At 36.5% G+C, this 23,476-nt stretch overlaps 1 long non-coding RNA gene across 1 annotated transcript in view; it reads right to left on the bottom strand.

Moving 5' to 3' along the window:
• The window catches only part of LOC121731011, a 45,303-nt gene that overhangs the window by 7,763 nt on the left and 14,064 nt on the right, over nt 1-23,476 (bottom strand). The window contains exon 2 of the long non-coding RNA XR_006036178.1: nt 16,532-16,656. This is a non-coding gene — a long non-coding RNA (uncharacterized LOC121731011). The remainder of the gene's footprint in view (nt 1-16,531; nt 16,657-23,476) is intronic.

The raw sequence follows: 23,476 nt of genomic DNA, 5'->3' as shown, positions 1-23,476 counted from the left end.
TATAGCAGCATCACTCAAATTAGTCAGACTTGATAAAATATTATAGCAGCATCAGCCGTATCAATATCAGTATCAGCAATGAGCTGGTATGATACAAGTTGTTAATAATATATCAGTGAATATAGTAACATAAGCGAAAGACTCATCAAACTTCGCAACATCAGGGATCAGTTCGTATGATGTAGCAGCATTAACAATAGCCAAGCAGGTATGAATATACTACTTATACTATCGCGGCTCTTGACTCGGAGGTCGTGGGTTCGATTCCCGCGTTGAAAACATGTTATTTCCAAGTTTGGTTAGGACAATGCAGGCTGATCACCTGATTGTCTGACAAGTAAGATGATCCATGCGTCGGATGGGCATGTAAAAAGTCGGTCCTGCGCCTGATCTCTCGCCAGTCGTGTCGGTCTTCCGTCCCACTGGGTTATGAGAGTAAAGGAATAGAGAGTGCTCTTGTGTACTGCGCACACACTCGGGCACTATAAAATTACTCCTGCGTAGCTGACCTGGTTTCAATGAAAGCCACCGTCACCGAAACCGGTGTGGGAGCTATTACTATATTATAGTGCTACATCAGTCGTAGAAAACTCAGGTTCAGGAAAATTGACGTAATGCAGTAGCAACAGCAAAAATATCTACGTCTAAATTATCCTCATCAACATCATCATCATAATCATCATCACCAGTAGTATTGATGATAATTATGATTTCATTAATAGCTTGTGTGTAATATAATATTCTCAGATGACATGTCCAAAATACAGGTAAAATCCTTATTTTTATAAATGAAAGGTGCTATAAAAGGACTTAAAAATAATATTATAATCTACGACGTAAAACAAAGTTTTAATTTGTATAATATTTTAAGTTTGTTTTATTTGTTTTTTCATAAATTACTGTAACTACCTCTATAATAATTGTTCCCTTCGTCTCGACGTTCAACTCTATCTAGATCATAGTGCTGGAAATATGAAACGTTGTAACGCTATGTATCTTGCAGCTCGGGCGAGGGGGGTGAGGGGGGAGGGTTAATGAACCTGCAGGGATGCGCGTCTGTCCGCAATAATATTAGTTCTGCTCGCAGGAGAATACCCCTAATAAGACCATTGTTTGTAACCAGATATTAAAGATTATACTTACGTTGGGTTTTATTAAAGCGTCTCTGAGTTTTGGTTGGTTTATGTAATATTCGTAGGAACTGTCATAAAAACTATTATCTGTATGATTATTAAAGTAAGCGTCACAAAGAGGAGTAGTGCCAAGCAACTTTTTTTTTCTCAAAGCATCGTTCGTAAAAATATAACAATATTATAGATATATTCGGAAATGCAAGCCTGTTTCACAAAGAGCCTTATAATATTGAGGGACCTCAATAGTTAAGGATATCCATTAGCTGTGACATTGCTAGAAACTTCCTTGTAGCAATACCTAAGCTAGGACACGTACTTTGAACATTGGCATTTAAAAGCACAGTCGTGTTTTTATGTCAACGCTACAGTAGGAAAAACTCCACCTTTATTTATGTTGCAAATATTATAGAAGTAGCAATTAGAATCAAGACTTACTTCTTAACAATCCTAATAGAGCATATTAGTTGACTTTTTGTCTATTGTGTACCGTAAATCGTCTTTTGTCTGAAGGGTCAAAGAGTACGAGACATTCACGTCGCGGTTATTCTACCCCCAGAGGATCATCTATCTTGTCTATTCGAAAACAATCTTCCGGATTGTGGAGCGACGTCGCTATCCTCGTACCATCGAATTATATCTGAATCTTCACCTATGCAAGAGATATTTTTCCTTACCATTGTCAGATCGGGCCGATAAATCTATTCGCAAAATATTGCCAACACGAGAATAAATCTTCGGCACCGATGAGGGGAGCCGTCGATAAGTGATGGCAATACCTTTGTCCGCGACCGAGCCAGACATCCGCACAATACTCCCGCGCTGACGTTTCAATGGGCAGCCATTTTGAAAATTTGTTTGACCATCCTCCGTGGTACGAGTGAATCGGCGCGCGCGCTGCGTTTTGTCAGCCCTGTCGGCCGGTCTACTGTTTAATCGAGGCTCCGCATTCACCTGTACCGCCTCTCGCGAGTAATTGCTGCGATTGAAATGTTACAACCTTGTTCCGGCTATTGTTCAATATTTATACGATAGAAGTGTGAACCGCAGGATCTATGAGCGGGACGTGGATAGACGCAGTGATTAATGAATGGGAATTGTATAGATCAGGTTGATAGTTTTAATGATTGGACAATGAGTGGGTCTTGATATGGTTCAAATACAAACCGTCTATTTCGTGTGGATATTAGTCAATGTTAATTTGAAAGTTAACTTACAGAGTAATGAGCGTTTGGAGTTTATACAGATTTGGTTTGTGGCCAGGTTTTGACTTTTAACCATCCATTCGCTTGAATCAAGATCTCATTAAAACTTCAGAGGCTCGCGGAGTAAACAAAGAAGTATTGGGCGAAATTAATTGAATATATTTTAGCAATGGTCGTCATTAAGATCTAAGGATCGTCAAAATACAGAACCCTCGAGACCCTCACAATATCGAAACCTGAACAGCTATTAGAGATGAAAAAATACGACGGCCCTCGGATACGAACAATAACGAACCTAACCATTAAAATAAGAGAGGAATAATAAATGAAGCTGAAATTAAAAAGAAAAAATACCGACGTCGACGGATGCATAGAAATATGGCGCGACCAATCAAAATTCTTCGTCAATTAAGTGAGTGGAGATCGCAAAAGGAAAATTGAAGGAAAAACTGAGGGTGCTTTTACCGAGAGACGTGACGTCGACGACTGAAACGACGATAGAACGATAGTAAAATTCTTGTTACGGAGCTTTTAATCGTCACAAATACACTTAAGTAAAGTATGAGTTCAAACTTCTAAAAGTAGGCACATAAAAATGAATTACATGTAGTACAGGTACAGTATACGCATTACAAATAAATGGCAAGTAAACGCAGAAACGGATGCCACAATTTGTAGACCAACGTAAATTATATTATGAACTTTTTGGGTTCACTTATGCATAAAACTCAAACCGAAAAAAAACAAAATATCGGTGTATTTTATCGACAGCGCTCACCCCTAGTCTCCGTAGATATGAAAGCTATGGAAATAAGTTTGTACGGCGGCATTGTAGCGGGCGTAAATGGATTTTATCACTATATAAATACCACTACGTCACTCCGGATTTACGTGGTTTATATAAGACACAAAATATTTATGTAACCTTCAAAAATGCTCGTAAAAATTCACTTCGCGTTTATGTTCTTTCGGAACTTGAGGCTTAGAATTTTCATAGTGAAAATGTATTTTACTGGTCATCTGAATCAGAAAAAGTTGCGTCTCTTATCAATATTATCTAAGAGAGTCCTACAGAAATGATGATTAAGACGTAGAGTTTGGTTGATGATGTTGGTTTTTCAAATATTGAAACAAATTATTATAAGCATGTAGCTATAAATAAGTCACAATCATAGTTGGAGAATCTACAACAGTCTCTATAATCTACAATGCTGATGTTGATAATGTCCCGAATGTCACTCCTTCATTTAAGTTTTTAGATCGTCCATCTTCGGTCAGTCGTTTAGCGGCTGTCGGACAACTGGGGCCCGCTGTGAAATTATGCGCGAAATGCCCCACGGCTCATTTGCCCCAAATGCCCCAACCTTTGTACCCTATTCACAGAATGGGGTAATAATGAATATCGTCTTAGACGCTTCGATATGATAGACAAGTAGAGCTTTGGTGAAGAAATGTGTCATCTATACTAATATTATAAATGCGAAAGTATCTCTGTCTGTCTGTCTGTCTGTCTGTCTGTCTGTCTCGCTTTCACGCCAAAACTACTGAACCGATTGCAATGAAATTTTGTACACAGTTATTCTAGAGTCTGAGAAAGGACATAGGCTACATTTTGATGTGGGAAAATATCTTATTTCCATGAAAATATCGATGAAAATTACTTCGCATTGCGCGTGGCCAGCGCTCATCCCGGGGGTCCTGGGTTCGAGTCCCGCAGGCGGAACAAAAAGTTTTCAATGTTCCTGGGTCTTGGATGTGTATTAAAATAATATTTCAAAAATCTTAAATATATTTTATGTATAATATTATAAAAAATCCAGAAATATATCGACGCGATGCAATGAACATTTTAGTTCTAATACGATTCAACAGATGGCGCTTTTTTTTACTTCGTTGTAACATAGAACTAATCATACTTATTAGTTATTATGTTTTTGTTTATAGTTTTTAATACGTTAGAATATTATGTTTAATAATATTATCACTTGCTATAATAATAATCAATCTATCTTATCTTATAGAACTCCTACTGCATTTCTAAGGAGTTCGAGTGTGTTGTGTTGGCCTATATTCCATCCAGAAAATATTTTTACATTTTAATTCTAATATATGAAAACAGATGGCGCTTTATTTTTTACTTCATTATTATAGCAGAACTAATCATACCTACTTTATTATATATTATTGTTTTTATTCATAACTAGCTGTTGCCCGCGACTTCGTCCGCGTGGACTTTAGTTTATAGCGCGCGGTGTCAGCAAAATTTGTGTCAAATTTAAAAACTTTTTAAAACCCTGGTAAGTGGTACCCCTCTTAGGGCCGCGCAGCGCGCTACACCGGAATGGCAGCGCTGAAAGTGCTCGCCTCGCCGCTGCCATTCCGGTGTAGCGCGGCCCTTAATTAATCAAAATACCCAAAAACAGCTGTGCAGTATGCACATAATCTGTACTAATATTATGAATGCGAAAGTATCTCTGTCTGTCTGTCTGTCTGTCAGTCTCGCTTTCACGCCAAACGCCAAAACTACCGAACCGATTGTAATGAAATTTTGTATACTGATAGTCAAAAGCCTGAGAGAGGACATAGGCTACTTTTTTACTGGAAAAAAGGGTTGTAAGGGTCGTAAATTTGTTCAAAAAATTCATAATAGATGGCGCCGTGCGTCTTCTACATCGCGCTGACGCTTGCTCAAAAGTCTTTCTATAAGAGGTGGTATCATCTTACATTTAAGTCTCGATTTTTTTCGATTGTTATATCTATTCTACGGTATTAAATAACTCAGTACTTTATCTGTGCAGGCAGTGACGTAACCTTAAGACCAAATTTCACCAACGACTGTTAAAGTTAATGCTCGAATTAGTATCACGATAGCTGTTTCGTTTTTCATATGAATGAAAGAGAAGACAGGATATTTTAACAAGCTGTTAACACTAACGGACGTTAGTGAAATTGGGGCTAAACCTATCAATGATAAATAGTTTATGGGTAAAGTTGTGTAATTGGGGGGCTAAATAAGCTTTAAAATTTGGCATAATATATAAAGTTTAACATACAAAAATGAAGTACTTATTGTTTGCACACTGCACAGCTGTATTGATTTAAGGGGTACCAAGGTTTTTTTATAAAAGCTTTTGACACCAATTTTGTTGGCATCGCGCGCTATAAACTGAAGTCCACGCGGACGAAGTCGCGGGCAACAGCTAGTACTTCATAAGGCAGTATAAAAAAGTGGTAATGTTTTTACTACACCACTAAGCAAGATGTAACTATATGTGATGAAGTAGAAGTCACTCACCCTGTTATTTTCTAAGTATACATTTTATACTAACTCCTTATTTATTTCAATTCCAACTTTGATATCTATTTAAATTACCAAAACACTTTATTATCATTTTTAATACCTTTTTGGCATTTCAATATAGTCTCAGTACTATAGATATAATACATGTCTACTTAATTTACTGAAAACGGAACAAGTCCAAGAGAGTTTAAGAGCTCTTAAATTTTCCACCATAACGCGTAAAATAGGGGTCCTTATGAAGTCTGGTGGCAAGTCGTATCGAGCATCGGGAGATCCACGCACTCGCCCACCTTGCGAAGCCTGCAGTTGCAGGTCTAACAACCTCGTACTAAAACAGAATATCGATTACTTTCGCTACTATAATGTAATCCCCCGCCCACTTTTCGTTTTTTTAGCACAGGATAATAATATAGTGGTCTCTGTCGCACGCACCGGGGGCGATGTCCCCCGGGTGCACCGTCTCGCTCCCCCGCGCCCCGCCGTATGTAAATGATCGTCTCGGTGCGCGCGTGTGCGTTACACCCCCATGCGGACTCACCCACACCGACCCAACGTTTGAGGTTTACTGCCCTGACAACTTTTGTCCTATTTTAAACGCGATTTTGATGCGATACGTTGTTCACAATATTCTGAATATTTAAGGTGCTCGGTCACGTTAAATACTGGGGTAATTTCCATCGCTGATAGCGAAATTCTTTCGAATGGTGTTGTTTCAGGTAAAACTGATTCCCGAGGTCACAAGATCAATGCCACCTGAAATATTCATGAACCCACTGTGAATATTTATCGCTTAGACATTATGGTATTAGATGTAATGTCATTGCCCTACATGGACCTGTAGGCTGTAACAGTGCACTTTTTCGAACATTATTTTATATTTTCCTTAAGAAATTTGCAATAGTATCTTTTATCTTTACGAATCAATAAAAAAGACAGAAATAACATCAGCGGTATAATCAAAGAATAAAATACGAGAATGTTATAAGGCAAAACTATTTTTGGCCGGGGCGACCTAACGGGAACCATCGTAAGACTTTTTGAAGGTTATATGCAAAATACCTCCGCGCGGTAGCGGAATCGATTTTCAAACTTTCTCGGATAAGAATACTTACGGTTTCCTTACGACAAAGAATTTTAGAACTACTAATGTTTTACAAGTATGGTAATATAATTATAAGTATGAACATTTATATTGCTATAACCTCATAAACTCTTGGTTGCATTAAAAAAGTAATTTTCTGTATGTAGTTATTTTGTAAAAAAAATCTTGACTAGTTCATTATGTGATATATTTGACTAGTGTGTAGACAAAGTCGCAGACAGCAGCTAGTGTCTATATAACCAATGTTGTGGTTAATAACGTTTGCACTGAACTAACAGTAGTTCTGAATTCAATTATTGACTCGACTGATATGGAGATAAATGATGTTCCTTGTCCAATAATAACGTTGTCGGATAATTTATTTACTCTCTTTGTTGTTGTTGTAATTGGTATAAGTATATTCTCTATTCTAAGAATTCTGAAAATTATCTTGTTAACGTTTCAAATATTCGTTTATTGTTTTTAATTTTGTTTTAGCAAAGTCTGCGATACCAAAGGACACACACGATTAAACTTACTTAATCATATTTTTGTTCAACAAGCTCTACAGTCTATATTGTCCGAGCGAGAGGCATCCTCCGTCCCGCTCCGCCGCCATATTTTAAGGCCGCAATAAAAATGACGAGTATGACGAGTTTACGGGCAATATTTTACATTATTTGGGTGTAAAGTTCGCGTGCCGATTGATTTTACGTCGGCCGCTTCTCGTACGAATCAGTCTGTACACGACAGAGCTATTTTGTAATGGCCGTATCGCGTGATACGTTGTTATTTTTACGTTATCGTCCATCTTTACGCAGCTAAATGGTTATACACTTATTTTGGCGGTATTTGTTTATACGGTACATACTTTTAATTTAACCTCTTTATTACTATATTTATGTACTGTTACATTGGTATTTTTAAATTTAATGGTAGTAAGTTGAGTGTTTATGTGAGTCAAACAAGTAGCGGCTGGTATTATTATTCTTAAGGCCTAAAAAAACACATACTATTTGCCTTCAGTTAATATTTATAACTATGAAATATTATCAGCAAGAAAATCAGAAGTCAAAAACAATGACTTCAGCGTATTTTAAAACGGTACCATTTGACATGGTCGGATCAGAACTTGATCCATCGTTACGGAGACCGTGTGGCGTTATAGTTGCAAAAACTTTGGTAGCCAAAACAATAAGTTCAGCATTAAAAGTGGTACCAATAGGTGCTAACTCTCAGCTTCGCAAGTCGCAACATATTCCATAACGGATTGGAACCTGTGATCTATCGCTACGGGGAAGGCGTGATGGTGCCCCGGGCGATAAGGCTGCGGACACACGCGCGCCCAATTAAGATCTTCATTAGGCGCCTTCCGCGAAGCCTCGTATCGCCGCACGAGCTCGGTTACGGATAGGAGACAATAGTTTGAAATGCCTTTCAATAAAACTATGCTGTTTCGGATTAAAATTTGTCAGACGACTCAAAAAAGGGAAGCAGGAATGCTAATCTCAAGCGTAAATATTTGAAAGCTAGTTGTGATTTGTCGGCTGGATTTGACATAACATGTTACGAAGATCGAAATTACGAAAATTCGTCTATAAATCAACTCTGATAGTAAAAGTATCAAACCTTTAGTAAATTATTATAAAATATATGTCTATATCATTAGTGTAGTTTACGTTTAAGTTTTTTTTATAACTACATATAATATGTTATCCTTAACATCATCTAGTTCTAGAACATGACTAGAACGAGACATGCTTCTATTCTGCAAAAGCTTCAAATTCTATTTCCCAATGTATATTTGACACGATTGTGCCAGCACCAGGAATGTTTGGCTGAAAGTTGATGCAGTTCCGATACGCAGACATCGCTCTGTATTCTGTCTCGATGTGAACATAGCTGCGCTCCTTCGGTAAATACCGTGGATATACAGCCGGTATGCTCGTGAAGATAACGGTTTTGTGGGAAAATATTCTTTAGTTTGGTACGATTGGTTGGTAAATATGTGATGGCTAACTCATGATTTGGTTTTGATAGGTTGGTCTTGTAGCTATTGTAATTTGTAATAAGTGAAAAAATTGTATTGTTTTAAAATATATTTGCTGATAGTATAATTGTTGTCCTTGAGTAATATACTAAGGATATGACAAGGTAAACAATAACAACGTTTATTAAGCTTGAATTATACTTTGTTATTTCATTAATGGTTTTCTTACTTTTAGCTTCATAAAGAATCTTTAGAAACCAAATAACCATTTTAATCATAGTTAGCTTAGTAATTACTATTTAAACACCTCCTCCAGTTTTTAGGGGGTTGTTCACATTGTAAGTTATGTAATTTTTAATTGTTGACTTTTAATTTCCATTTCATTTCCTTTTTCTACTCATCTAATCATAGTATTTTAATTGTAATATTATTTATATTGGCTCACCTTTCTGCACACCTGTACTTGTGTCCTGATTTATCATATTCGAGTACAGGTTGGGCCGACAATTGTAATGTAAAACCTGGGCCGGATTTGAAGCTAGCTTCAAATAGCGTCGTGTGACGACCGTGTTACACTGTGACGGTGTGACAGTGTAACGTGCATACATTGCATGAATTCGTGCAATGTAGTGTATGTATAATATATATATCTGTAACTATGAAACGTTAATGCCAATAAAAAAAAACAATTATCATCGCCAAACGAATTATCATCAATCGTGAAATCATTAAATGTAAGATTGTTGAAATTTAATTTTATGTTTTGGTTTGTACCATCATTTTAAGTTAAAATAATGAAATCATGCTTTTACTTATATGTATTCATTAAGTTTTCTGTAAGTATTAACAATCACATAGTATTTTTAAATAGAAGCTGTACATTTTTGGCCTAGTCACTTCGTAACCAGACGACAGGCTAACATAAATCTTAAATATCTTTTGTCACATTGAGTTCTGGATTTTATCGCTGCGAGCACGATATTAGAGATATAAACTACCTTACGTGTGTACTTGGAGTATTCACCAAGTATTTATTGGTCCGCATAGCAAAAAGCCAACATTTATTAAATATGAAACGTTACTGTGGTACAGTTTTTGCTGTCAATTTATCAATGGACGAAACTCGCGTCTCTCATCCTGTTTTAATTAACTCGCGATATGCGATTGTGGTCTCTCCCGCCTGGACATAAGGGCGCGTGTGACGACCGCGGGGTACGAATGGTAGCACGTATCGGAAGGAACAATGATGTACCACGACCAGTCCATTGCGAAGTATTTTTTATCTGTAACCAAAATGTTGGAGATTCGCGAAAATCAGATGCGGCTTTTTAAGGTCGTAAACATCGAATCAACAGGTTTCTAATAACTAATGTCAGTATTGATTCTATAATAACGCTGATGCAATGTTTCGAATAATTACGTTATTCTATGATCTATAACAAGTTAACGGGTTAACTCCTTCCATCTGAGACAGATTTCTCGATATAATCTTGAGGAAGTATATCACAGAGAGACCTAATTTTAAATAATGGGTGGGTGGACGATAATGATGATGTTTCACGTAATGAAGGCGTTTCTAGTCAGGCAGGACGGTAAGTAGGTTGTAATTGAAAGTAATTGTTGCCGGTTTAGGAAGCGCCTCTACTGGATGTTGCGTCGTCCCTGCATGCCAATGAAGTATCGGCTTATTTGATGACGTTCGCGCCATCTTGGATGGTACAGTAAAAAGAGTTTTTCTTAATTGGATCCCTTTTCCGTGTGGGATAAAAGGGATCATCCCACTCGAATGATGTTATCGAAGTCATAAAAATCCTGCTTTTGTTTAACAAGCCAAAATAGAGTAGTCTAAAATATGTAATGCCCTTCAATACTTTGATACATACTTAAAGTGGGGGGCCAAACCTGCAAAAATATTTAGGGCATCTTAACTTTTGGTCTGGAGTAAAGCACTATATCTATGCTGTTAAAGCTAGCTATTTCGCGCTATTCATCGGGTTCGCATGACGCATCCATATTTAGTAAATCGGCGAGTTTAGAAGACAATGAGCGGACCTACACGGCGTCACTCCTTTTCGCCTTATTTCAGCCTTCCTTTTGTTTCGAGGGCTTCTTTATTTTGTTGTGCGATCTTATTATTTTGCTACCGTCGGCCGCAGTGCAGTTCGCTTCGTTTTTGTTCACATTGCCGCTGCCTCGCCGAAGCGCGCGGAATGAAGTAATTCTGCTCGGATCTGCTCGGTATTGTGTATTTGCCGAGTTCTTTGTTTTTCACAATTCCATGTTGAGTTTTTGCGGAGGACCAGTTCAGTTATATAACAATATGCTCTTATAAATAATGCGCCGTAAATGGTTCCGTGTCTCGGTGTCCTAAAAGCGACAATACCAATTATGTAACATGGAATATTACAGGTATTTTGTGAATCCATATTTCACAACTGACGCATCATGTTTTATGGGCAACGCTTGAGGTTCGTTCGTAACTAGTAAAAGTATAATTATTTTAGTATTCTACGCTTTTTAATTTATGTTTCGAAACAATCGTAACTAATCTGTTTTCTTTCGCTTCAGACCAACTTCTTAACAGCATCTTCACCGAAAGTTTCACACTATTTATTGCGTGGCAACAGTTTTAAAGTTTTCAAGCTTGAACTGCTAGTTGTAGCGATTTCTCAAAATCTTAAAAGTGTTTTTGTTACATTTTAAAATTCTTCAAATCTTTACTCTACTCATTTTTTCCTCTATCGTAATTCTCACCTAACACTAAATTTTAAAATCGTAAGACCTCACCACCTCATCACAATCAAAACGCACTTTCGCCAAAATTCCTTTCACTTGTACGCACAAAACGAACACATAGGCTACTTACGGCCGAGTCCTTTTAGGGCGGGGTGTGAACGCGGCATGTCTTAGGCCTAATTAAACGAAACAAGCGCCCGCGCACGTTAATCAGAGCCTCCGAGCCCCCCACGAGAACAGGGAGTAGCTTTTAGTGTGAGGTGTCGCAATGTCCGGAATTCCAATTATAAACTGTTAATTAGATCGTTTCGGAGGCGGTTTATTTTTAATCTGTAACATATTGTGCGGATACCGCAGGGTTTTTGCCACTTGCTTTTTTCCTGTTTCTCGCTGGGGTTTATCTAATCTGCGTCTTTTTAAATTTGAACGAGGATAATTGCAATTTATAAGTAGAAAGTAACTATGCCAAGTCTTTTCCTGAGGCAATTTTTGGATTTAAGTCATAATCTTCTAAAAATTGAGTGTGGGGGGGAGCAACCTTATCAAGTTTCAAACACCTAACAGTTAAATTAATTTGTTTAAACAGTATTGGGTAATTTATACAGTTATAGGTAATCGTTTAGATTTTTTGCATCTTCTTCATATTGGTAATTTATTTAAAAATTGTCAATCTTGTTTCGGAGTTGACAAAAAAGAACGTGAGGACAATGTCTGCAGATTTTTTAATACGTCCAGCGATCGCTCCCGGTCTCCGGGGTTAGGAATTTATTGAGACTTCAGAAAATAAAAGCAAACCCATGGAGCGATTTTATCGAACTCCTTGCGCCTTATTTCGTAGGGAGCAAGGTCGTGATTGCTACCGGTCGTCGAATGTAAAACACGAACCTGTCTCGCCAGTAGCCGTCCAGGATTGATCTTACACATCAGCTGTCTGTCCGTACGTCTCGTTTGTACAGGCTGATACGATAACGACGTTCGTTTAAACTTCTATTTTTAGAACGGTTATCTTAATTAAAATGTACGTTTATCTGATTGCCAATAAATTGTTGTACGCTAATAGAAGTAAATTTGCGAATGGATTCGCTCACACCATCGTTAAACTTGAAATTTATCATTACCAACATGTGAACATTAACCATTTATTTATTAACCAATTTTATAAAATCATCGACACCGAATCTCATCTTTTTTTCTTGTTGGTCCAAGTAAATACTCAATTAGTACCATATTATGTTATATTATGTTTTAAATACGTATTGAACAACATCAAGTTCGTAATTTTTTTTTCATAAAAGTAATAAGGTTGTGATTACAACAATTATTTGCGTTATGTAATTATTTCACGATGTAAAAATATTTCAAAACTAAAACAATTTGACTCACCCTATACGTATGGTTATCTTAACATAAGTCTTAAGAGTCGGTAATGAAAAACAGACTAACGACATTCTGCCCACTGTTAAAGGGCTCGTCGATGTCAATAAAACTTTTCGAGACTCTTGTTGAAATTCATTATGTTTAAAACGACAAAATTTATATATTTAAACGAGCAATTCTTGCCTAATATATATATATATATATATACAGGGTGTAACAAAAATAAGTGATAATACTTTAGGGTGTGTACGTGTTCCTTGTAGAGAGTTCACTGTGAAAGTAGCAGCGCTGAAAGACCAAAAATTTTTTTCACTTTTGTATGGGGAAACTCGTGACGCTCGGGCCGTTGTCCATACAAAAGTGAAAATTTTTTTTCGTCTTTCAGCACTGCTACTTTCACAGTGAACTCTCTACAAGGAACACGTACACACCCTAAAGTATTATCACTTATTTTTGTTACACCCTGTATATATATATATATATATATATATATATATATATATATATATATATATATATATATTATATATTTTTTTTTAGGCAAGAAAGCACTGTGAAAGATGATTTTTTTTTTCACTTTTGTATGGGCAAGGGCTCGAGCGTCACGAGTTTATATATATATATATATATATATATATATATATATATATATATATATATATATATATATATATATATATATATATATATATATATATATATATATATATATATATATATATATATATATATATATATATATATATATATATATATATATATATATATATATATATATATATATATATATTATTGAAATCTCGGAATCGGCTCCAACGAGTTTCATTTTCATTCATCATTTCATTACTAAAACAAGATTTGACCCGCAACTTACTTGGTGCAAAAATTTGTTAAAGGCGCGGGAACAGTAAATTTTGCCGCGAATAAAATTACTATATCGAATGTCCTTTCCGGGATTTTATTCTACCAAAATTTTATCTTATCTAATAAGTTCAGTGGTTTGAGAGTGAGGTACCTCCTCAGACAGAAAGATAGACGAAAGAACTAAGTCTATATTTTTAGAGCTGATGTTGATGAATAAACAGTAAGTCCCGTTTAAGCAATCCAGTGCAATTCACCTGCAATACTCGACATGTGATAAAGCAATGATAAAGTCTTGAAATGTCAGGACTGAGCGAGTCGTAATGGATTATTTTTGCTAAGATACGATTGGACTACTTATTGATAATATGGACAGACGGACAAAACGTGAAATGGAAGTAACGGCTTAGATAGAAAAAACAAGTACTCAATGCAACCAAACACAACCCAAATCTTTCGAACACTATTTCAAAGTAAGAAACAAAATAATAAAAAGATCTAGGAAGCACAGAGGCAACTATAGAGGTTTTGAGTTTATGTCAGTGGTCGATAAAACGTGATTTAGCTGGCTGCTTCCAAGACAAAGATACAATACCAGACCAGCGTGCCTGCGAAATGGAAGCTGGAGCAAAGAGGCTGATTAGATTGCACGAACTCAATATAGTAGCTTAGAAACTCCGGCTCTCTGTACTTTAATGAACGAGACACAATTTAGCTAAAATTTATTGAACGTACCAGTATTTATATTTAAGTACTACTATTAAATTCATAATCATCATGATTCACGTTGGCGAAATTTTAAAATTGCCACAAATTGCTAGCAGTAGCGACGTAATAATGGCTCCAATATTCAAATTATGCGGCAGGATTGGCAGGTCCAATTTTATAGAGTAGCAAAATACCGTAGTATCTGTCCTCGGCATTCCCGAAAACGGCCCAGACAAAATAAGGCTTTTATAATAAACGAGCGAGTATCCGGTATCAATTTTCGAAGGACCATTTAGCATCCAGCTCGCGGTCGGCCCCAGGATATTCATTACATAATTCCGAAGCTGGCGATGTCCAATAAATAATTTACCGCAGGGTCCAGAAGGTCTGGCAAATTTGCGTTCAGTCGAGTGTTAAGGGCCCGCCACGCCTCGCAGCAAAGGTCATCTGGTAATTAACGGTCCCTAAGCAATCAAACAGGAGAGAGTCGTGATTGGCTGCAATTCCCGATCGAGTCGGATCAAAGACGGATCAAAAGGCGAGTGTCAAATAGAATATTTTAGGGATCCCATTTGGGCTTTCCTTTGCGAATTCCGCTTGTTTGTTGTTGGACCTTATCTCGATTTTGATTGGAAACGGCAGATATTTGTATTGCAAAAGACGACCGGATTGCTGTGCCAATTTTTCTAAAAGCTGACAAATAGGCATCCGTACTTACGGGTTCAATATGGTTATTTGCTGATTCGGGATCGTTGAATAATATCGAATGGATCTTCAAGTGACGTTGATCAAGGTGCACAATCTACACATTAACTCCGAATAATATAAGCAATATAATATACCTGTATTTTTAAAGTTTTTACTTTTGTTTTACCTCCCAGGTATTTCATGTTTAAGTATAAGAAAATATAATATAGCTATAAATAATATAATTTATTCGTCACTTTAACGCAAAGTCCTTAAGGGGATAGCACGGTGGCTTGGGGTGGTTAAAGCAACCCTTTAAAATAGTGGCTCTTTATCTCCTGGGGGAAGGAACGAATAAATATCTTTTAGTATCTGCAAAACACCTTATAAGGCTGTGATGTCGCAAGTTAGGATAATATGAAGAGTTGCATTTTGAAACCAAAAAATATTACTATAAACTTTTAAATGTATTGATAATACATTTAAAAGTTTATAGTAATATTTTTTGGTTCAATGAATCCATTTCATATTATATAATTATACCTAAAATATCATATGTGATAAACTTCTGATTGAATTTATAACTGACTCATAAAAAATATCAAGACCTCTAAAATATAATTAAAGAGAAATTCTGATAACATTAAAGTAAATTTATGGCAAGACACAATCACCTTCATCAAAATTTCAGCATGAAACTTGTTAAGCCATAAATATAAGCCCCTCCGCAATAAAAAGCGATATGACAACATTCCTTCAACAATGGCGCAGAATTAAAGCAAAACTTAGTGTAATTAATTTGGAGTACCTCTAGGCTTGTAATAAATCGTTTCATCTCACTATATTTTATCCTCGCGAGCGAATCTCCGCTAATGCGTTGTCTCTCTCTACCCCACCACATTTGCATAATATCATGTCACCTGTCCCTTTCGACTATTCACAAATGATTCCCAGTTTCCAGCTTTTCGTTAATCACGTGTCTTGCAGCTGTGATTGGTGAAATTGAATGCTGTACGTACGGTGTAGGGTTGAAATTGGATTGTGATGTGATACGAATAGCGAGGGTGTTCGTTAGGTAAAGTTGGTAGAAATAATTTGGTATAGATATCGGCGAGGAGCGAATAGCGCTCGCGTTGTCGGAAGGCGGTGTAATTCTTAATCTTTTATTTGAGGGTAGAAGCATTTCAACAGCTAAATTAATATTTTGAAATAATTACGTATCTGGATCTTCTTGAAAATCTTTCCAAAACCTGATAATCATTATAAAGCTACAAAAAACTTATAAAAGCTTTTAAAATTGTTAAGAATGAATTTACGCTCTGGGTAAATAAGAGTATACTTTTTGATCTCGTAAAAAGTAATTAAATATTTAATTACATTAGAGGTTCAAAGTAAAAAGTAATAAATTAAGTCCGCCGCCCTAATACACGTGATTTACGACCGCGGGTCATTTACCTCTGGTAAGATGTCAGGCGACGTCTTCCGGTTCCGGAGCGGCGCCACTTGTACTTCCGGTGTCCGCCGTGACGTCATAACTGCCGTATGTGACGCACTTCCGCACCGCCGTCACCGAGTGGACACTATTTGAGAACGGAACGGAAACATATACCTTTAATGTTAAGTAATATTAAAGGTATATGTTTACCAGGTAAGGCATAATAGATAAAGTAAAGGGAGCTTAAAATGGTTATGACTAACCACGAAAATTTGACACACCAATCAAAATATTATTTTCGTACACAGAATAAGATGTGATTTGTTGATGACTGTGTTGGAATGTTCGTGAATCATGAAAACTATTGAATGAAGCAAAAATGTATTATTGAGAGGGTAGTCGTAAACCTCAATACAAAATAATATATGAGCAAATTTTATAGTCTTCGGAAGGAATTACGGCAAATTCTAGATCAGGCCTTCGCAAACAATTCATACAATTTAGGGCATAGCTATTTCATTCATTTTGGATAACACACAGAGATGTAGTCAAAAAAATACAATTTGTGCTGTATTCTGATTAGGATTTTCCTGTGACGCCAGAAAAATTCTCTCAAATATTAATTTAATTTTGAGATTTAGAAAACTCTACCAAACCATGGGACATGGCTAAAAGGTCCCATTGATTGTAGATAAGCAATGTGTAGATAAGAAAACGTAGCATCAGAACGGTGAAATTTGACAAACGCCGAAACACGATAATTTCGGAATCATCCGCAACCGTTTTGTTGTCACGTCATCGCGAACGGGAAAACACGAATCCGGCTCATGTTAATATTTGAGGCGTTTTTATTTGAAATTTCCATTTACATCCTCCCCCCTCCCGGCTCGGGGGTCTCCCCGCATACATATTCATGAGTTGCACCCCTCACTTTCCCTGCAGTATATTGCACGATGTGCGCTCAAATCAAACAAACTCATCTCAATAACTGTCTTGATTTATTCGGATGCTGGAAATGAGATGCAACTGATATAATTGATGGTGTATTTGTTCGATGGTTGTGAGCAAATGTTTTGGTTCATCAGTCTTCCTCGGGAAGTCATTCTCTATCATTTACTATCCAGACCATTCATCCCCTAACTATAAGAACATTAGGATGTTCATTTGTCGTTTTATGGGATCTAAATTATTTGTTTCTTCCTTATGCTAAGTACTCACATGCGGTTTTGCTCGATAGTTTTACTCCAAATCGAATAATTACTGTGTGGACCGCAAAACTGATAGCTCGAAGGCTCGCATCGAGCTCGATGGAATTAAATATATCGATTTAGAATAGAACTATCGAGCAATGCTGAATGTGTGGACAAAAGCCCGAGCGAGTTTTGCTCGACGTTATTGCTCGATCGAGCAAAACCGTAAAATATGTTAAAATATGTTGGTAACATCCTTACATTTTATTCCAATTCTAATAATAATTTAACCCGTTAATAGGTTAGTAAATCGTGATGTAACAAACCTCTAATATAAACGCAAATTATACAAAATAACTCCATTACTTATCAAGGTTGTTCAGCCTGTGAATTTCACAGTTGTTACCAAAAATTACCTGAAACAAACTTATGAATATTCCACACATTTTCGGGGTATTTAAGATATCGATCTACAGTGGTTTGTTATGTTTTGTATTAGCATATCGTTAATTATTTTGTTTCATGACAATTTCTTTTTTCTTTTGCTAATGGCGTTACTACTTCGTTTTTTGACAGCCAGATATTTTAGCTTTAAGTTATTACCCGGCGGTTGCTTGTTAAGTTTCTGCCCTTTATGGTTATTTCCTCCATAAGTATCAAAAAGACCAAACACATGATCTAAATCTTCATAATTTTCAAGTCTGAACCAAAAGTTCTATTTCAAACTTTATATTTTATAAGCCATATAGTTACAGCGTTACCAATAATTCATCCAAATTCAAACACCACAAAGAACATAAACCAAATCTTCAATAGATACTAAATTCCAAAGACATACCCTAGAAGAGAATATCTTCAATGCTACAGAACGCGGCGTCAGCGGATCGAGAGGTATCAGTCGCACGGCTGTCGTTGGCGTATCCTGGACTTTTTTACCCTGCGTTTTATTGCCGTCACGAATCGAGAGCTGCGCCAGATATTCGGGGACCAGTGTTACTTGAGCTCCGATACGTAGTTTATAGAATTGATATTATTTTGCATGATATTTTACGCAATGATACTTAGACTTGCATGGTAGTCAAAAACAAGTATTGCATTAGTTAGTTTGGGACTTAGAAACCTTTACATCATTTTTGACGTTTGCAATCACACATTTTTAATTTATGATTTCTCAAATAAGTTAATATTTTCCTGTTTATAAAATTTGCATTCTAGTCTCCTTCACATCAAATTTTATGGGATCTGTTCAGAATATTTGGAGTTACTGCATATTTGCTGTAGACACACTTGACTCCCTTTCAGAGACAACAAAAGATAAGCCGATGATGGAACACTGAAAGGGTCACAACTGTTTATCATTCTCAGATTTAAGTGCATGAAGTGCCGTGAAGAATTGAATTATTTCGGATTCTTGTTTTCATGTTTTGTTGATTCATTTGCATACTCACAATGATAATGTTTTTTCTTTGTTTATGTTTGTGTTTATAGAATATTTTTTATACTTCATGTTACTGCTAGGTAAAAGTCATGATTATTATGGTAAAACTTGTAATCGTTATAATTACTTCAATCTTATAAGACAATAGATAATCATTACACAAAGATATTCTTATAAGCATGACATTTAACTTTGGACACACTCTTATTAGCAATAATTAGTAGGATTAAAAACAAAAAATCTTGCATTATCATTATTACCCTTTACCTGAGACAAATAATTCTAGAAGACATCATAGTATCTGTGATAGTATAGTAGGAACAAGTGCCGTATTACGCACCACAAAATATAATTTACAAGTGACACGTGATGAATTAAAATTTAAATGGCGATATTATTTTTCAAAGGGTCGCCGCGAGTCCCCAAATATATTCAAACCTCCCAAACCTCGTTGATTTTATAATAAATTCTCTGGGGTCTTTTGATTTTGCAATTTGTTACCGGGTTTTTAACAGCTTCATACGAGGACCAGCGTAAAATGGTCGCCGTGTTTGCATATTACGCTTTTATTCGATTTTAAACTTTCTCAATGGTTTGAAGTAATTTACTACAATCAAACAGATTTTATATGCTGGTAGAGCTAAAATAATATGATCTGTTTTCTTGCATGATTTGTTTTTTAAATTAAAATTTAACTTATTTTAAGATATTAGTTAATAACAAAACAGAAAATAGTTCTTTTAATATCTTTAAAATTTCAAAATTATTTGTCACTTAAGGAACGTATACTTTTCTTGTCAATTTCCCAATTAGATATGGATAAGGGTGCCAAAATATATGATTTGTTACTTGGAATAGTTTGGTTTCTTCAATCTTCATCAAAATTTCATCTCTTGTCATTTCCAGTTCACTGAGACAAGGCTGCGGTTCACAAAAAAGCTATTCGGTCGGCGTGACGCGTAAAATAAGACTAATCAATACTTCATCCCCCATAATCCGTGTCAAAGTTATCTTTTTATCTACAATTAGGATTTCGACACCTCCCCGTGGGGGCGAGGGCTCCATCAAAGGCCGTCCTCTCATTATGCGACGTTATTGAGTTATCAAACGCGGAGGGAGATTAGTTCATACTTCCATACACAAATCCTATCATACAAGCTGACGCCTTTCACTAAAAACAAGCTCCATTTTGGTATACCGCAAAACCTTCCAACTATTTCAACCGGGTCCCTTATATCTGATGGGACGAGGCAATTTCGACTGTAACTTATTCAGTTAGGGTTGAAATTGAGTTGGTGATGAAGGGTTCAAATAGAACCGTGTCTAAGTACAATTAGATGTCCCTACACAGGTTCGCTAACAAGGAAGTCGTCGGAGCGTTATTTGCCAATGCAAAGGGACGATTTCATCCCTTAATTTAAAATGGGTGATAATGAGATGCATAATTTGATTATATTTCTATTTTTTGGTATTATTTCGGCCGCCCAATATTGTTTAAAGGAATTGGGATATTTGAGGTATTTTCTTAGGATGAATATTATAATTGGGAATCTTATCTTTTATTAATTTTACAATTATTTCGTCACAAGTGGCGAATGTAGTATTAGTCATATTATGTGTGTTTCGATGCCTTGTTTCTGAAAATTTGCTTCTATTAACTTCTTTTCCAACGTTGATGATTTCATATAAGGATTCTTTCTTATTAGAATTATTTTTCATTTCCATAGCATTCCTGACAATTTTTTGGATGTCGAATGTCGAAGAAATGTCTGTAAATTTTTGGTAGTCAGCAATTATTGGGTACGGACTAGGAAAATATAATATTTTACTTACTTGGTTAGTTCCTAGAATTTATTTCCAAAAAGGACCTGCATAACTTTTTTTTTGGACCTGAATAACAGGTCCAAAAAACAAGTTATGCAGGTCCATATTTTTCAGGTTTTACTATGTTCAAGTTTTCACCGTTGTTATCGGCATCCAAACACATAAAGGTGGCGGATAAATTATGTACAATCATGGGCGTCATAAGGGATGAATTTTAAAGATATTCGGGATAGGTCCGCCGGGAGAGGGAGGTGTGATCAGGATCAGTCCCTTGGGCCGACAGGAATCAGCTTGTGTATGAAAAATGTTCTGTGAACTTTAAATAAAATGGTGCTTTAAAGTGGGATTTGGGCGTGAAACTGGAATTGAAGTTTATCTGAAAATATGTCCATAGGTAGTGCGATTTTGGTAACAACTGGACTAGAAAATTTGGACAATGGAAGAGAAGTTTTGCTTATTCTACCGCCATGTTTAAAATTGATGAAAAAATATCAAAAAAGACAACATTTTTTGGAAACACGAATATTTTTAGTACCAACGAGAATCCTCGTACGAGTATCTAGGCTTTGGTGACGGACCGGCTTATAAAAACGCAAATCAACGTAAACACGAGAACAATAACGCAATTTATCAGGCCATATTCCGCAGACAAGAACGTAATTAACAATCAAACTCAACCCTCCGGCCGCGTTGGGGGCCGCGCAGACCCCGTAGGTAAATAGTTCCTACCTGATTCTGGCAGACGGGCGAGGTCGCAGCGAATGATTCGTTAGGAGCCAGTGAAGCGTTCAGACGTGAATGGGGCCGCCATGCCTACCTGTTATATGTCATACTAAACATTTGCATACATATCGCAGCGGGCAGGGGTAAAAGTGACCCAGCCAGCGTTTTGTGCGTCTTGACGGCTTTGGGGTCCTTTTATTGTTGTTTAATTGTATCTGGTTCTTGAGCGTGAATGCCTATCAAATCTGCATTGTTTATTAAAATTTCTTTGAGTTTTCGATATATTTTGTATAGTTTACAACTAGCTATTTGACCGAGCTCGGTATCCGATGAAAATGACATTTTCTAGAAATGATTCCTAGCTAGATCGATTTATCGCCCCCGAAACCCCCTATATACTAAATTTCATGAAAATCGTTGGAGCCGATTCCGAGATTCCAATATATATATATATATATATATATATATATATATATATATATATATATATATATATATACAAGAATTGCTCGTTTAAAGATATAAGATATGCATGCAGGTAGTTATGGACGTTGCATATTGACACATAGTTTTTTGATTAGTTACGTTGTAGAAAGTGATTACTGCTTTCTGTGGTTATGCTACTACAAGAAGTTTACACTTGTGCTACTAGCTCCCTTGACAATTTAGCTGTCTGACACTTTGAATACAAGCTATTCCTTTTATCTCCAAACACTACGATAGAATCCGATTTGTTACTTGTAACCGTATCCGTATGGCTGGGTCTCGCAGGCCCAGTCACCCCAGCGAAACCCGAGCCGCGAAGTCTCCTGGTAATTAACTAGCGATTTCATTTCTTGATGTACTTTTAAAAGCGTCCGACGGCTTTATAATGGTTATTTTATGGTGACGGATCGCTTATTAAGTTTTGCGCAGTGACAGATGGGCGGTAGTTTGACACCAGCGCCGCGCGAGGGGCGACTGGCGAGCGATTTGTACGATCAAATTGGCCGAGATATTTTTTTTTTTATTAATGATCGTGATTTTTTTTCTGGTCAGCCTTGTCGTCTAAGATATAAAATGTAATTTACATGCCAGCAAAATGTTTTATGACTATAATTTAATATCTACGGTCTACCATTTATACCATAAGCTAAAAAGTGATCCTAAGCGAGTTTCTGGCACCGGTTCTTCTTGCAGGGTTAGTCGTGTATCCGTGATAGATCAAGACGTAGGACATTTATGAAAACATTCATAAATGTCATACATACGAATTCTTAAATAATTGATGATCAAAATAAAATATTATAGTATAAACGGAAAATAACTAGAATAGAACAAGGCATGCGTCGCGGGCATGCCTCACGTTCGCTGTTGACTACGCTTTAACGCATGTCCTTGAAGAACAGAAAAAGGCACAGTGTGAACAAAGCTAAAAGTAATTATGAATTAGCTGTGTTTATTAAAAACAAAAAAAAAACTTAAATATACGTCACAGCGTTCATATTGTGTGACGCTTCAGCTAAGCACCGTAACAGTATGAAGCATTAACTACACTGCAGTCTGCAATATTCCCTATAGTCCCAAGGGAGGAGAAAATTAAAACAGATGACGGAGCGTCGGTGCCATAATTAAAAAGATAAGGAATATTTTCCTTTCGCATCGAGATTATGAAAACCCCTTTTGACCCCCGATGGGGAGAGCCGGTTAACTGGTTAAGGGGCCCAGGAGACCCGCGCCGATTCCTGCTGATTAAGTAAACTAAGATAACATTCGATGTACGTCAAAAGTCAACAAGGGTTAAAACGCTA

The sequence above is a fragment of the Aricia agestis genome, chromosome 10 (genome assembly GCF_905147365.1).
Source record: "Aricia agestis chromosome 10, ilAriAges1.1, whole genome shotgun sequence".
In the NCBI taxonomy this organism is placed as follows: domain Eukaryota; kingdom Metazoa; phylum Arthropoda; class Insecta; order Lepidoptera; family Lycaenidae; genus Aricia; species Aricia agestis.
Note: the sequence above shows the minus strand (reverse complement) of the source record. Positions and strands in the feature narration are given on the sequence as shown.